Source organism: Neolamprologus multifasciatus, chromosome 19 (assembly GCF_963576455.1).
Source record: "Neolamprologus multifasciatus chromosome 19, fNeoMul1.2, whole genome shotgun sequence".
NCBI lineage: Eukaryota > Metazoa > Chordata > Actinopteri > Cichliformes > Cichlidae > Neolamprologus > Neolamprologus multifasciatus.
The window spans coordinates 17,643,076-17,656,818 of NC_140457.1; positions in this window are offsets into that span (position 1 = coordinate 17,643,076).

Below are 13,743 nucleotides of genomic sequence, written 5' to 3' on the forward strand. Positions count from 1 at the left end.
CAGGATGGATGCAAAGAGGTGCCAAAGACCACAGCACACTGTCTGTGCCAAGCAGAACTGAGCGCCCACTGCCATCCAAACATAAATAAAGTGCTTTTGGCTCCCTGCAGCCACCAGTGTGTGCCGTGCATCCGCCAAGCATGTTTTTTCTAACAAAGTTAAAAACAGGACAAATTTGATGCAATCACTTGCTGGAAATAAATATGTGGCATGTCTTGGACAGATAGGGTGTGAATCAGATGGTTGGTCAGTTATTAAGTTTCATAACATAACTTCAGGATAGATTTCCTCTTCAGACTTTTAGAGCATCAAAGGGAAAAAGACACAAATTGGGCACGCGGCACAAGTTTCTTCCCTGTTTACTTTCTTTGCAGCTATGCAAGATGCCAAGCGGAGTTGCACATATTGAACCATATGAAGTTACTGATCCTCTTCACTGCTGCTATCTACTCTTTTAATTATCTCAGTATTAGGTAAGAATGGCCTTTTTCATGCAAGATATAAAATGCAAATTGTTGTTAGATGATTTCATTTGTGCATCAGATAAGAATGTGTGGGTGCATGTGTGTGTGTGTGTGTGTGTGTGTGTGCATCCGTACTGATGTTCCTGTTCCAAATAGCCTCAGGCTCAATTCCCACTCTTCACCCTGGTAGCAGTGCTGACTGATTAAGGCCCTGATCTCCACTGCTTCTTGAACAACAATCACACCAATGATACTGCCCTGGCCCGTGACTCTTGGGTGGTTAAAAAGGCATTTTGCCATAGCAACACAGCACTTCTTCTGCCAAGAATTTGACCTGCTGGTAACATGACCCACCAAATTGTCTCTATCTATGTTTTCTCTCTCGCTCACTCTTTTTTTTTTACTCCTGACGTCTCTCTGCCACATTGTCTCCTCACCTAACTTTGGTCTCACACAGTTCCCCGCATATAGACTAGGGTAAAAAGCCTATAAGCCCCAGCTTTACTACATACCCTGCTGGGTTACTATTGACTTTAATACCTTATGATCAAAGTTTTAAATCCGAGAGTGGGGGAAATAAGCTGGAGAAATCCATAGTGGCAAATCACCTCCACTAACACTCACATGCCAAATTGCAACAACTTTCAGTCCATATCCGTGAGCCTGTGCCATATATGGAGTGTACATTACGATTTGAAAAGTGCCAATTAGCATATGCTAAGAATGTCTGAATCAAACACTTCTTGGCTCATATTTTCAAACTGGGAAAGATGCAGACTTGTGTAAAGTCTGTGCAATCGTATTAAATCCTCTGTGTGATATATCCCAGCTTTAACCGGACCACCAAGGCCTATAGACTGGGTTTTAGGTGACACATACTGCTTTAGTGAAATGTATCTCCTCCATCACCGGCACTGGAAGGCACTGATTGGCTGACTGGCTGGCTAGCTGGCTGGCTGGCTGACCAGCTAAGTGAAACCCTGGCCTGTGATCGCTCTGATGTGGGGATTTTCTTCCGGCACCAGTCACTCAGCTCCATTCCAGAGAAGTGACTCCAACAGGAAGTAACACATTAACAGAACAATCCGTTTCCTTGTTAGGGAGCTTTATGCCGCTAAAGCCTGCTATTAACACCACTGGGAGATCTGGTCAACTGATAAGATGCCAGATGAAAGAAACAGAAGGCTGTGCAGGTTACATGGCTGCATTTATTTGTGTCCTTTGGGTAGAATATGCTTAAAAAAGTGCCTTTGAATGTTCTGAAAGGAGATATTGTCAAAACAGCACCTTCATGCGACTGCACACTATGCCACACTTGTTCAAAATGTTTGCTTTTACAACATACGCCTGCTTTCTTATTGTTACTTAACAAAGATTTCTCATTGCGTTTATCATATCTGTATTAAGTTAGCCCGGATTCAAAATTAAAGTCATAAAGCTGAACGGATAAAGTCATAATAAGAATCAATTCAACTAATTGAAGACAAAAATATATGGAGAAACCTGACCTCATAAAACTACCTGCTGAATCTGTCTCTTGATGATGTTATGTGATCGGCATTACATTCAAACTATATAAATTCTATGCGGAAAGCTGTTATGGCTAAAATGAATGCAAGCAATCACTAATCAAACCACAAACTCAAAAAGAAACAATGAGATGCAAATCTTCCCAAGCTGCTAACTGGGAGCTATAAAAGGCTGATTCAGTGTTGGGCAGACTGGTAATGGCTCTTTTGAGATAACATTGTTCATATCAGATAACATTCATATAGATTTGCAAAACTCCCACAACTCTTTGAAATTCCAATCTAATGTGCTGTTGATTTATTAAATATTTATTGTTGAGGCAACTATTCAAAATATTCAGCCTGGTATCAGCTGTGAGGGTGCTGTATATGTTGGGAAATTATGGGACTTTTTTACCGCAGGAGGACACAGCACAAGATAAAAGTTAATAATTCTAATAATTATTGTTGCTATTGTTATCACACAGTTTCTCTCCTGCCCTCTTCCCATCGCCTCTCTTTTCTCTCCAGACTCTCCGCCCTTTGGGAGGCAGGGGAAACACAGTCGTATGTGTGGCAGGTGGACTTCCTGTCTTTGTAATTAGAACCAAATTAGGTTAAACTGCAGTTCTTCCCTCAGCCCACAGTCCATGGAGAGCCTCTGCCCCTGCACCTCCAGGCACACAGAATTAGCTGGGCCACATACTGGGAGCCTAATGGACAACCGTGTACACCATGGCTGCTGCTCATGAGCTAGATAACACCTCACACCTGCACATATCACACATCTCATGCTCTCTCATCATTAAACATCGCATTATATAGCTCCCGATTGTTTACACGGTAGGGCTGCTGCTGCTGCTGCTGTTGTGCTTTTTGCAGGTGGGGTTGGGATGTGAATAAAGCTGGGGTCCTATTGGTGTGAGATGGAGTCTTTATTTTGGGTGTGAGCAGAGCTCTAATTGAAGACTGATGGATTTACATTAATTTCCTCCCCACACCTGCCTCCTTTATCTGCTCTCAGATAGCACGGGAGCGATGGGTCTGCTGGCCAGCCCGCCAGCCTTTCTATTATGAATAATGGGCAGAGCTGAGCGCATGTCTCTCTTCAACGTACACAACCACACAGAACACTATTATTCAGTGCAGTTGGTAGCACAGTAGCAAATGTACCTGAGAAACTGTGAAATCCAGCCTGTTTGAGCTGCCAATAATAAAAAAAAACAGCAAAACAGGGAAGAGGACAGGTGCAGCTCCTCTCCTGCTGTTGTCTGTGTACATTCCACTCAGCTCTGACTGGTCAACAAAATGAGCAGCTTTTTCAAGCGACAACATGGAAGACAATAGCAACCACAATAAGTTTGTCCATGTTTGGCAGTAATCCATGTTTTAAAAATGGAATAATAAACCACAACAGTCTTTTAGAGCTCTAGTTTCAGCAGAAGTTTTAACATTCACCTGAGGCGAGCAATACATAGCATCCCTTATCTATTTTAGTGTTGGAGGGGATATCTGACCTAACATGGAGTCTGAAGGCTGGGAGGCCAGGGGCTAATGGCGAAGGGCTATGAGCTGTCATATGTGACTGACAGAGCTAACTGCTCCACAGAGATGACAGAAAAGAAGCGAAGGAGGAGCTGGGAAGACAAAGCTTCATATGGGAAGTCAGAAAAAGGAGGGTGAGGGTGAGGGCGAAGCAGGAGGTTAAGGGGTGGAGGCGGTAGGAAAAAGAAATGATGGAAAAAAGAGGAGCATAATGTCTCCACAAATGGTTCAGGGCAGATCCAGCCAGCTGGAGAATAACTGCTGAGCTAGGGAAGTGAGAGGAGAACAGATTCACATGATTGACTTGTCATTGATCATAATCTTAACTGCATGCATCCAAATCCTCTGGGTGTAATTTGTCCACTTGACACGTGTGTGTGTGTGTGTGTGTGTGTGTGTGTGTGTGTGTGTGTGTGTGTGTGTGTGTGTGTCTGAGAGAGAGTGTGCCCATGTATGCATGTGTGCCTTTTGTGTACCTGTATAGTATTCATGTATATTACAAAATGTTAAAGCAAACTTTGAGACAAATGGCAGAAGAGTTTGAGCTTAATGGTAAAGCCATGTCTGCTTCTTTAAAGGCCTTACTTATGATGAACCTATGTGTAAAAGGAGGATACTTTCATAACAATGGTATGAATGCAGCCAAATCAATTATTTCAATTGTTTGGTATATCAGATATTCTGGGAATGTCTGAGAAATGTTCACAGTTCTCCTGTGGATTCAGGCTGCTTTCTATAGCTTCTGTCTGTTTCATGTAATCCCAGAAGGACAATAACGTTGCCCCACATCTGTGGTTTGGCTCATCATTCCTCTTGTTGAAGAAGATCATTCTTTATGACTCTGGCTGTATATTTGAGGTCACTGTCATGTATCAGAATAAAAATGGGACAGATGAGATGCCTCTCTGATGGTATTAGATTACTGACATGAATGTAATCTAAAATACATAAACAATACTGTCTAAACATTGAAAGGTTTTGAATGGTAGCTTAGCATATTTTGTGCTCCTCAACTAAACAACAAAGTACACCAACCATGTTTTTGACAATATCTTCATAAGTGCTGTAAACACACAGTGGACATAAAGGAGTGCTGAAAGGCAAAAAAATCACGAATCACATAGGCTGAAAGACTGGTTAGCAATTGCCTAGCAACCACTCCCCAACCACTTGTAACCACTGGTTGCTAGGGAAAAATGTGTATTTCCCCACCAGTTGGTGAATGGTTTGGGGAATTTGCTTACTGTTGCTAGGTAAAATCGGTTGTAATTGGAAAGCGGTACCAAAAGGTACTCCACCAAAAACCCCAGAGGATCACTGACCAGTCTCTAAACCTGTGTGAATGTGGACCTAGAGGTTTCTGTTATCACACTTTGCACTCATTAGGTTAACATTAACAATTTTGTCAGTTTACTGCCTGCCTTGGAAAACAGTTCAAAAATTTGAAACTAATCTTTCAACAGGATCAGAAAATATGACGACATGATTGTCATGAAGCGATTATTTCAACTCGACTACAAACATTGGTTCTGTTTTGTAGCAAACTTGAAACCATAGCTGACTCACTGTTTCCCCACAGATAAGCACTGCTAAACAGATGCCATTGTATATGTGGAAACTCATTATTATTTTTTTTTTATTGGTGAAGGTGACAAGACCAGCTGTGATCATTTATAGGCAATTTCTCCTCCTAACCTGCCCATCAAAAAATCCCGAAAAGCTGTTAAAGATGACTTTCCCAAATGTTTACTGACTATCACACATGTCCAGCAAAGGACCACGTAGAGAAAGATATTCTTTGAAGTGAATCATGCTGGTTATGCGGTATCATATGAAGGTCACATCACTAGCTGTAGTCCATGACGATAGTGTCGAAGCCCATGCCTCGCCAACACCAAGCCCAGTGTTTGTGTGATTCACACAAGAGGCAGCTGAATATATTGTTCAGTTATTATTATTATTATTAGAAATCATTTAAAGGAAGGGCAAGTGGATTTTTCACATGCCTGCATAATCAGATTTAAAATGAAAAATTGACAGATATCTTGAAACACAAATATATGAAAACCATTACTCTTTAGACACCAAGACCAAAAAATAAAAACAAAATAAAGGATCAGTGGGGGCATCAGTGGAAATTACAGGGAATTCTGGGCATTTCCACTGGATAATGGGTTTTATGAGTAAGGGAACCCACTGATTTAGTCTTGTTCCGAAGTACTGTATGTTTATATTAACTGACCGAAAGTGACCAGAAAAATGATCTCACTCCCTCACTCAAACACACCCACTGGGTATCCAGTCATTCCCATGTGTCTTCTTCTATTATAGAGGGATTGATGTATTGTTAAACAGCAATCTGACAGTGAGAAACTGACCTTTCTTTTATGCTTTCCTTTAGCATTTGCACAAATGGTATTTTCATGTTCATGGCCCTGGTGAGCATTAACACAAAGGCCAACAACTGGAGGAATATTGTCGATGCCAATGGAACCGCTGTGTTACGAGAAGGAAAAAAAATATGCACCGTGATCTATTGTACACACTTGGATTGCTGCCATTAAATCATCAGTAAAAACAGAGGACACCATCTGTAGCTTTTCACAAATATGTAGATAGCATTTAGTTTGTTAAAGAAGGTCTGTCTTCTGTGTGTATGTGTCTGTACATCTGGATGTGAAGTCATGTGTGCTGTGGTCATAGTGGGTGATGTTTCTGTGTTTTAGTAACCCTAGGGAGCTCGGCTGTAGGACAGCAGGAGGGTCTAAAAACCACTGGCCAGTCATGAGACCTTTGACACTCAACAACCGTAGATTCGGGAAAACAGAAGGAAAAATAAGAAAGAAATAAGAAGAAATAAGAAAAGTTGTGCGTATAAATGATGGCACAGTGTTACGAATAGCTCTGAAAACTAAAATCAGAGTAATTTTGCTTTTTTCATCCAGTGATTTTAATATTGTAACAATAAACACCTTTATTTTACTAGACTGGAAGAAGAAAGAGACACATAACCGGGCCAAATTCAATCAAGAATGATAAGTTGTAGTGTGGGTCAACTGACCTCACAGGCGCATAAACTGGCTGATAGTGAATTCAATGGAGAGTAGCGTTGTGTGAAGAAAGACATGCATGCACACATGTAGGTAAGTCACTGGGGGTAGAGCGGTAAAAAGGGAGAATAGGAGAGAGAGAGAGTTCATATGCGTCAGCTGCCCGAGAGAAGCAGGAAACAGGACAAGGTTAATGTTCTATGACAGACAGAAGCCAGCAACTCTCTTTAATGTTGCTCCCATTAGGGCGCTCTCGGTGCTTGCATCCCACTCTAGCATCCTTTAGAAGACGCCTCTGCCAACAACTGGTGGGAGAGCAGCAGCGTGCCAGCTGCCAAACATGACATTTGCTGGCTAGGCCACTGAACCCCAGCGGGTGACATCTGCAGAGCAGCCTTTCATCCCCACACCGGGTACCTGTGTGGCCCCCGGCCCCTGAGAGCCAGGATGAATGCGCTCACTCTTTCTCCCAGCTGGGTTCCTCATAGCCACAGGGCCACAGCTTTGACACACATTCACACAGACAGAAATACAGCGCACGCGCACACACACGCACAGTTTGTGTAAGTACATGTTCATACACCCACACACAATCAAACACACACTCATAAACTTACACAAAAGCACGCCACCTCTACCTCACAAACACCTCCACACAACAAACAGCTTCCAGCATCAACATCTGCAGCTCTGGGGGTTGCTTTTGTTTCCCCATGTCGTTTCATCATCAGGGGCTGGCAGTCAAGTTGTGCTGCTATTGTTGTTATTTCAACCGCAGACCCTGCTGCAACTGGCAACTAGGGATGCCATCTAATCCTCACTAGACGTTGATCAAATATGCAAACGCAAGCTGGGGCTGGAGTGGGTGAACAACAAAAAAAAAAAAATACAAACAAAATGAGGAAGAGACACAAATGCAGAGGAAGAGCCGGTAAAGAGGTTATGTAGGAAAATGGCACAAGTCTGATGATGGAGGGAGACACAGGCTCCCATTAAATAAATAAATAAGCTGGAAATATAAATCTGGCTTGTACAAATGTGAGATACAGACTACAGATGTACTTTACCTTGTGGCTCATCTTAATGATGTATAAATCTGCTGTTTTGCAGCTCAACAAGGTTTGAGTTATGGACATATAAAGCTGATACATTTAACACGCTCGTGCGAAAACATCTGCAATCTGTTGGTCATTAAAATACAATGCTACTGTTGTTTTTCCCACATCCTAATCGTGCATCTAACAAAACAGTACTACCCTACTTTTCGTGTACCCATTTCTGCATGGTGCGATGATACAGCTGATGGTCAGGACTCGTAAGTCACTTAAGTGTCTACTTCTTCATCACCAGTGCCAAAGTGTTTTTCCTTCTCCTCTCTATCTCTTTAATCAGCCTTGATCTTTGACCACTTGTTGTTATGAGTGGTTCTGTGTAGGGGTTCTGCTCCCGGCTGACATCCCATTAGCCCCACATTAGGAAATTCTAATCACTGTGCCACCGGGACACTGGGACTCACAGCTCCTATTTCACTTAACCTCCAGCAGGAGAGATCAGACTCAGCGTCTCAATGTTTGTCCCTAATTACCTCCCTACAGTGAGCTGCCACACACAATTTAATCCAATTTTCATCCCCTCTCATCTTTAACATCTCGCAAAGCAGTCACACACCCATGCAGTGGTTTATATCTACAATCCATATGCTTCCCACTGGTATTGTAATCACATGTTGGATCTGCTTAATTCTATCAATCCATGTCTTGACGCCTGTCACTTTTGCTTTTGTTTTGGGTATTAGGTCGCTCGCATTTTCGTTTGCAAATGGAGCACAGTTCTAAAAAAAAAAAAGACTGCACTGCAGCAGCCAGCTCTGCAAATGTCAATAATACCTGATTTATATTTTGAGTGCAGCTTTCCTACTGATTCCTGACCCCAACTGCACTGTTCAAAGCTTGCTGTGAACTACTACAGTCAGGAACCACTGACTAATTCTTAATCAGAATATGTCTTTTAACTAAAACAAGTCTGTTGGACATTTTTATCCTATCAAAATTAGTAAAATCCCGTCTAAATGTAGGGGATAAAAACAATTTACCCAATTCGTTACTCCTAAGATGAAATGCTATAATTCCTTACTAGCTGGATGTCTCAAAAATACTCTAAAAAGCCTTCAACTGAGCCAAATGCTATTCAATTAAATCAGTTTTATTTATATAGTGCCAAATCACATCAACATTCGCCTCAAAGTGCTTTAGATTATAGGTAAAGACCCTACAATAATAAGTACAGGAAATAGACAGAAATGTTACCCAGATAAATTTTTCTTCTTTGACCCACGTAAAATCCAGAATACGATTAAAATAGTTTGCACACCCAAAAAAAGCATTTATAGCGACACATTTAAGGCGTCACATTACCCCAAAAGCATGATTTGCTCTTAAAATCCACGTTCACTTGTTTGTGTTTGAGAGGCAGACGGTCTCGCTGCTTCTAAGAACGTGCTTTTTGATAAAGCTTATAGTTAACGTTGGGTATATCTGAACCACCCTTGATTCTGCAGCTATAGCTTTGGGCTTCTGGGGTAATTCTCACAGTGTGCACTTCTCCTCTACTTCCTCTCTTTCAGTCCACACACATTTATATAAGCCAGCATTGCATCTTATTCATTTTGTGTCTTCTCTTTCCTGCAGTTTTTGCTTCATCCATTCTGTCCTCTTTTTTTTTTTTTTTTTTTTTTTTTTTACCATATACCCTTTGTGCAGGCACTTGTGGTTCAACACTTTGTCTATTATATTGCCCACTTCTTGTTTTTATTCTGTGCTCCTCTCTTCAGTCTTTACTCTCCTCTAACCCCAACTGGCTGAGGCAGATGGCGGCCCTCACTGAGGCTGGTTCTGCCAGAGGTTTGTTTCATGGTAAAGGGGAGTTTTTCCTCCCCACTGTCAGCAAGTGAAGGGAATGCTTAAAGGGAATTGTTGTGTTTCTGTATATATTATAAGTTCTTAACCTTAATGAGTAAAATGCCCCTGAGACGACTTGCATTGTGATTTGAATTGGATTGAATCAAATTAATTCTTCAGTTTTGGGCATCCACAAATCGAAAGAATAAACATATAGTCTCAGGGCTGGTTCCTGGCTCACATATACAAGCCTTCTCATAATGGCTGACATACTCAGACTGCAATGTTTCTAATGCATCTTTGAGTGAGAAGGCATTCTTACTTGTCAATCTTACTACTTCATACAGATAAGATGAAACAAAATAAACCAGCACTTGGCAAGTGGAACACCTGGACACTCAACACCCCACCTACACAGCTAAAGGTGACTCTGCACTTTTTCATGAATTTCTCATTTGATATCAAATAAGCTGCATGGGTACAATGGAGCATGCTTATAAAATTAGTTTGCATCAAGACCATTCTTGCACAGTTTCTCAAAAAAAACCAAACAACAACAACAACAAAAAAAAAACCCAGATACGACTAAAGGTTTTTAAGTACAATTTGACTTTTGAATCTCTTTGTTATATTTCTTGGACCCTGTGTCATTTCCTCAGAATCACCCTCTAAATCTGTTCACTGTTCACTTGTCTGGCATTGTGACATAAAACAGAGGTTCTCTGATTAAAAAACACTCCAATGAGCAGCGCAGAAGGATTATTAATTAGCCAATCGTTCTGTTCTGCTTTTAAAACCCTTGACGAACCAATATATTGGCATGGCTAGAGATCAGTGTTGGCTTAATATGACATTAATATAAGTGGGAATGTTGGTCTCTCCTGATTTATTAGGAAAATTTGAATCCCCTTCAGTAATTGATTAGAGTGGATGCAACATGAGACTGAAAATGAAAACTGAGGAGTTGACATATTCAGTATGTCTGATATCAAACTAGGTAATATGTAATCAAATCTAAGTCTCACATGCCCGAGAAAACAGGGACCAGTGATCAGCTTGAAATCAAATGACTTTATTTATTTAAGGGTAAAAAAAACTCCCCAGATTGAGGCAGTTGATTTTGTAAAATAAAGACAAGGGTCTACATGAGGGAGGCGCCCTGAAAACATTAGTCAAACATCCCCAATGTGACTAGGAATCAAGCATTTGTTTATCTACATAATTATGGATAAATTATGTAGATAAACAACGTGGAACGATTCTCTTGCTATTGGCTAAACCTGCCACTTTAAGGAACTTGCATGTGGCGTAGTTCCCTTGTTGTGGGAAGTTTCAAAGAGAGTGCATGAAAGCAGCGATCGCCAGTTGAAAATCCATCTCTCAGCTACTGTAATCATACAGTGTCTGTTATCCATAGGAGATAAATAACTGAATTGTGTTGCCTGCTCTGTAAGAATGCAGCATTACATTGGTCTCCCTGGTTTCCTCCCCACTCACCGCCGCAAAGTTGTTCCAAACAGTAGGTTACCATTATTAATGAGCAAGGTGACAGGAAAGTAACACCAGCATTTTTAAGTTTCGAAGAATCATTAAAAAGTGTGATTTTACCTCTGTGTGAAAGAACTAACAGCCAAGGCAAACTACTCATAGTGATCCATGAATTTCATTTGATGTTCTTTCCAGTGAGTCAAAATGAGGCTAAAATAGCTTAACTTGAAAAGATAAACATGTGTGTTATGTGGCTCATTATTCAGCTAAATCCATATGTTTAAAAAAAAGGGAGCGCATATTCAAAGTGTCTCTCTGAAATGCTGAAATCTGATTTGACTGACAAAATTCTGAATGAGTGGAATCCCTAGACGATGCAAATTTTCCAATTTTTTCCACATGCAGATGTCTTCTGCTAAACTAGATTGTGAGTTTTTCTCTGTGTGTTTGTTTGCATCCCCGCCAGCCTGATTAAGAGCAGACATGCTTGAGCGCATATGTTTCTATATTTGCATGTTTACGTCTTGGTGTGTGTGTGTGTGTGTGTGTGTGTGTGTGTGTGTGTGTGTGTGTGTGTGTGTGTGTGTGTGTGTGTGTGTGTGTGTGTGCATGAACGGTTTAAAACCTGTGATGGCATCCCTACGTGTTATCCTGTGTAACACAGTCTTGGTCCTCATTATCATTTCTCCCTGGGCCTGTTCTGGTGTTCAGAGCCCCACCAGAGGGGCCTTTGGCTCGGTGGGAGAGGTGTTGGAGGCGGCCTGGCCCCGCTGTGCTCCTTCCTTCCCCCTCCACAGGGTGCCAGGCACAGCGTGTACCACTGGCAAGCCAAGCCTGACAATGAGGCTGCCTGCACAGCCAACGCCATGTTTGAACAGGGCAGGGGGTTGCCACGTCATGCTGAACACACACTTGCAGGAAGGCCTGCTTGAACACACAAATACACAAATACGGTCACACACATCTCCACAAGGCAGACTCCTGGTGGGTTCAACACATGTTTGGAAGATGCTACAGTGGTGAAGGCGAGTGTGTGGAGTGAGTTTGTGCAGGAGATAAACATCACAGATACTTTAAAAACTGTAGGTTCTATTGAGATTAAATGGAAGAATTTTGCTGACTTGTTTGGCTTTATGGCAGATTTAGAATAAAATATGAGGCAAACAAAATCCACATATGCAATAAAGGGTTAAATCTATTTTTTTTTAAAGTTTGAAATAAAAAGTGACTGCAGTTCAGTGTTTTACTAACTTCACTCTGTCATCCTTGATGCAGTAATTCAGTCTCCTCCTCCCCCTGACTTCATAGTTTCAGCATATTGCGTGTTCCACATTAAGTTTTGATTCAGTCATATGTTCAGCTCTCAGGTGTGCTTCTGAACCATGAAATATTAAATGTGTGAATTCAAGGAGATGTCACATTCTGTGTTTCATTCATTATGTACACCTACACTACTTTGTTGACTCTTTGAATTCTAATAGGTATGGATAGGAAGTAATGCAATCGTTATGTTGGCATTACAACTTGTGCTCAGCATCTGTTTAGTTTGTAAACTTTTTCGCAGTTATTTTTTCAGTTGTTGTCTAGATGAAAACGAAAATCTGGTGAATGTTAAAATGTTAAAAGAGCATTAGGAAGGCATCCTAAAAATGTAGCTGTGTGAATATTGGCTTGAAATGTGTTAACATGTGAGCGAGTGTGTATCTATGTGTGAATGTGTTTACACGACCTCCTCCTTCTCTGCTCTTCTCTCTCTAAGTGTCACATCTCTTCTCAAAGCCGTCCGTGGGAGTCAATCCCACTCAGTCCCAAATAAAGCAGGGCCACTGGTAGATATTAAACAGTGATACAAGCACAGGAAAGGGCGTAACTGTTCTGAAACCAAGACAAAATCCACGATGCAAATGTCTGTAGTCTCCAGTGTCGCACACCCTCCAATATAAGCATATCCAGATCTAGATCTAGATCTAGATCGGACTCGATTGCAGATAACCACAACAGAGACGGCTCAACGTTTTGCAGTGTTTATTATTTAGTCAACAAGTGAATATGTGGCAGGGTGTTGCTAATGATGTAACTGTGTGACAGTGGGAGTGAACGGGGGTCTAGCAGGTTGTGACGGGAACGGAGCGGTTGCGTCTGGGAAGAAAAGAGAACAGGGTTAAGAAGGCAGCAGGTGCAGGGTATCCAAGCAGAGGTGAAACTGACTGATAGCGCTTATTGGTGACCGGCGTGAACCTCGCTTTGAGGGAGAGGCAGCGATAGTCCAGGGGAGTAGTGGAGAGGCTGGCAGACCTGAGTTCCGCTGTGTCCAAGGTGGTGAGTGAGGCTGGAGGGCAGGCAGGTGAGGGTCCTTGTATTTTTTCCTGAATATGAAGATGATCCACAGAGAGCTGAGGTTGATAACAAAGAAGGTCCAGGGAATCTGAAGCGCATGAAACCAAAGTTAACAAGGAAAAAGTGGCAAGAGCGTAAAAAGCCGTAGAGTCAATACCAACGTGAGGTCGTTGACGAACTGGCGGTGAAGGAGAGTCTGAGGGGGCCTTAAATCCTCAACCTGATTGCCCTGAATCAGTCTCAGGTGTGCAGGACTGCAGCAGGGATGATGGCTCCGCCCAGGGGTGGAGACCAAGGAACTCAGGTGCCTGATGGAATTTTCCAGTCGAGTCTCCAGATCCTGACACCTTCAAAGCTTTTCTTTGGATGTTGACTGCCCTGAGTTGGGGGAGGCCTATCCATCACTGATCATTTCCCATTGTTCCAATGCTTTCTATCCAGCTATGCTTTTACT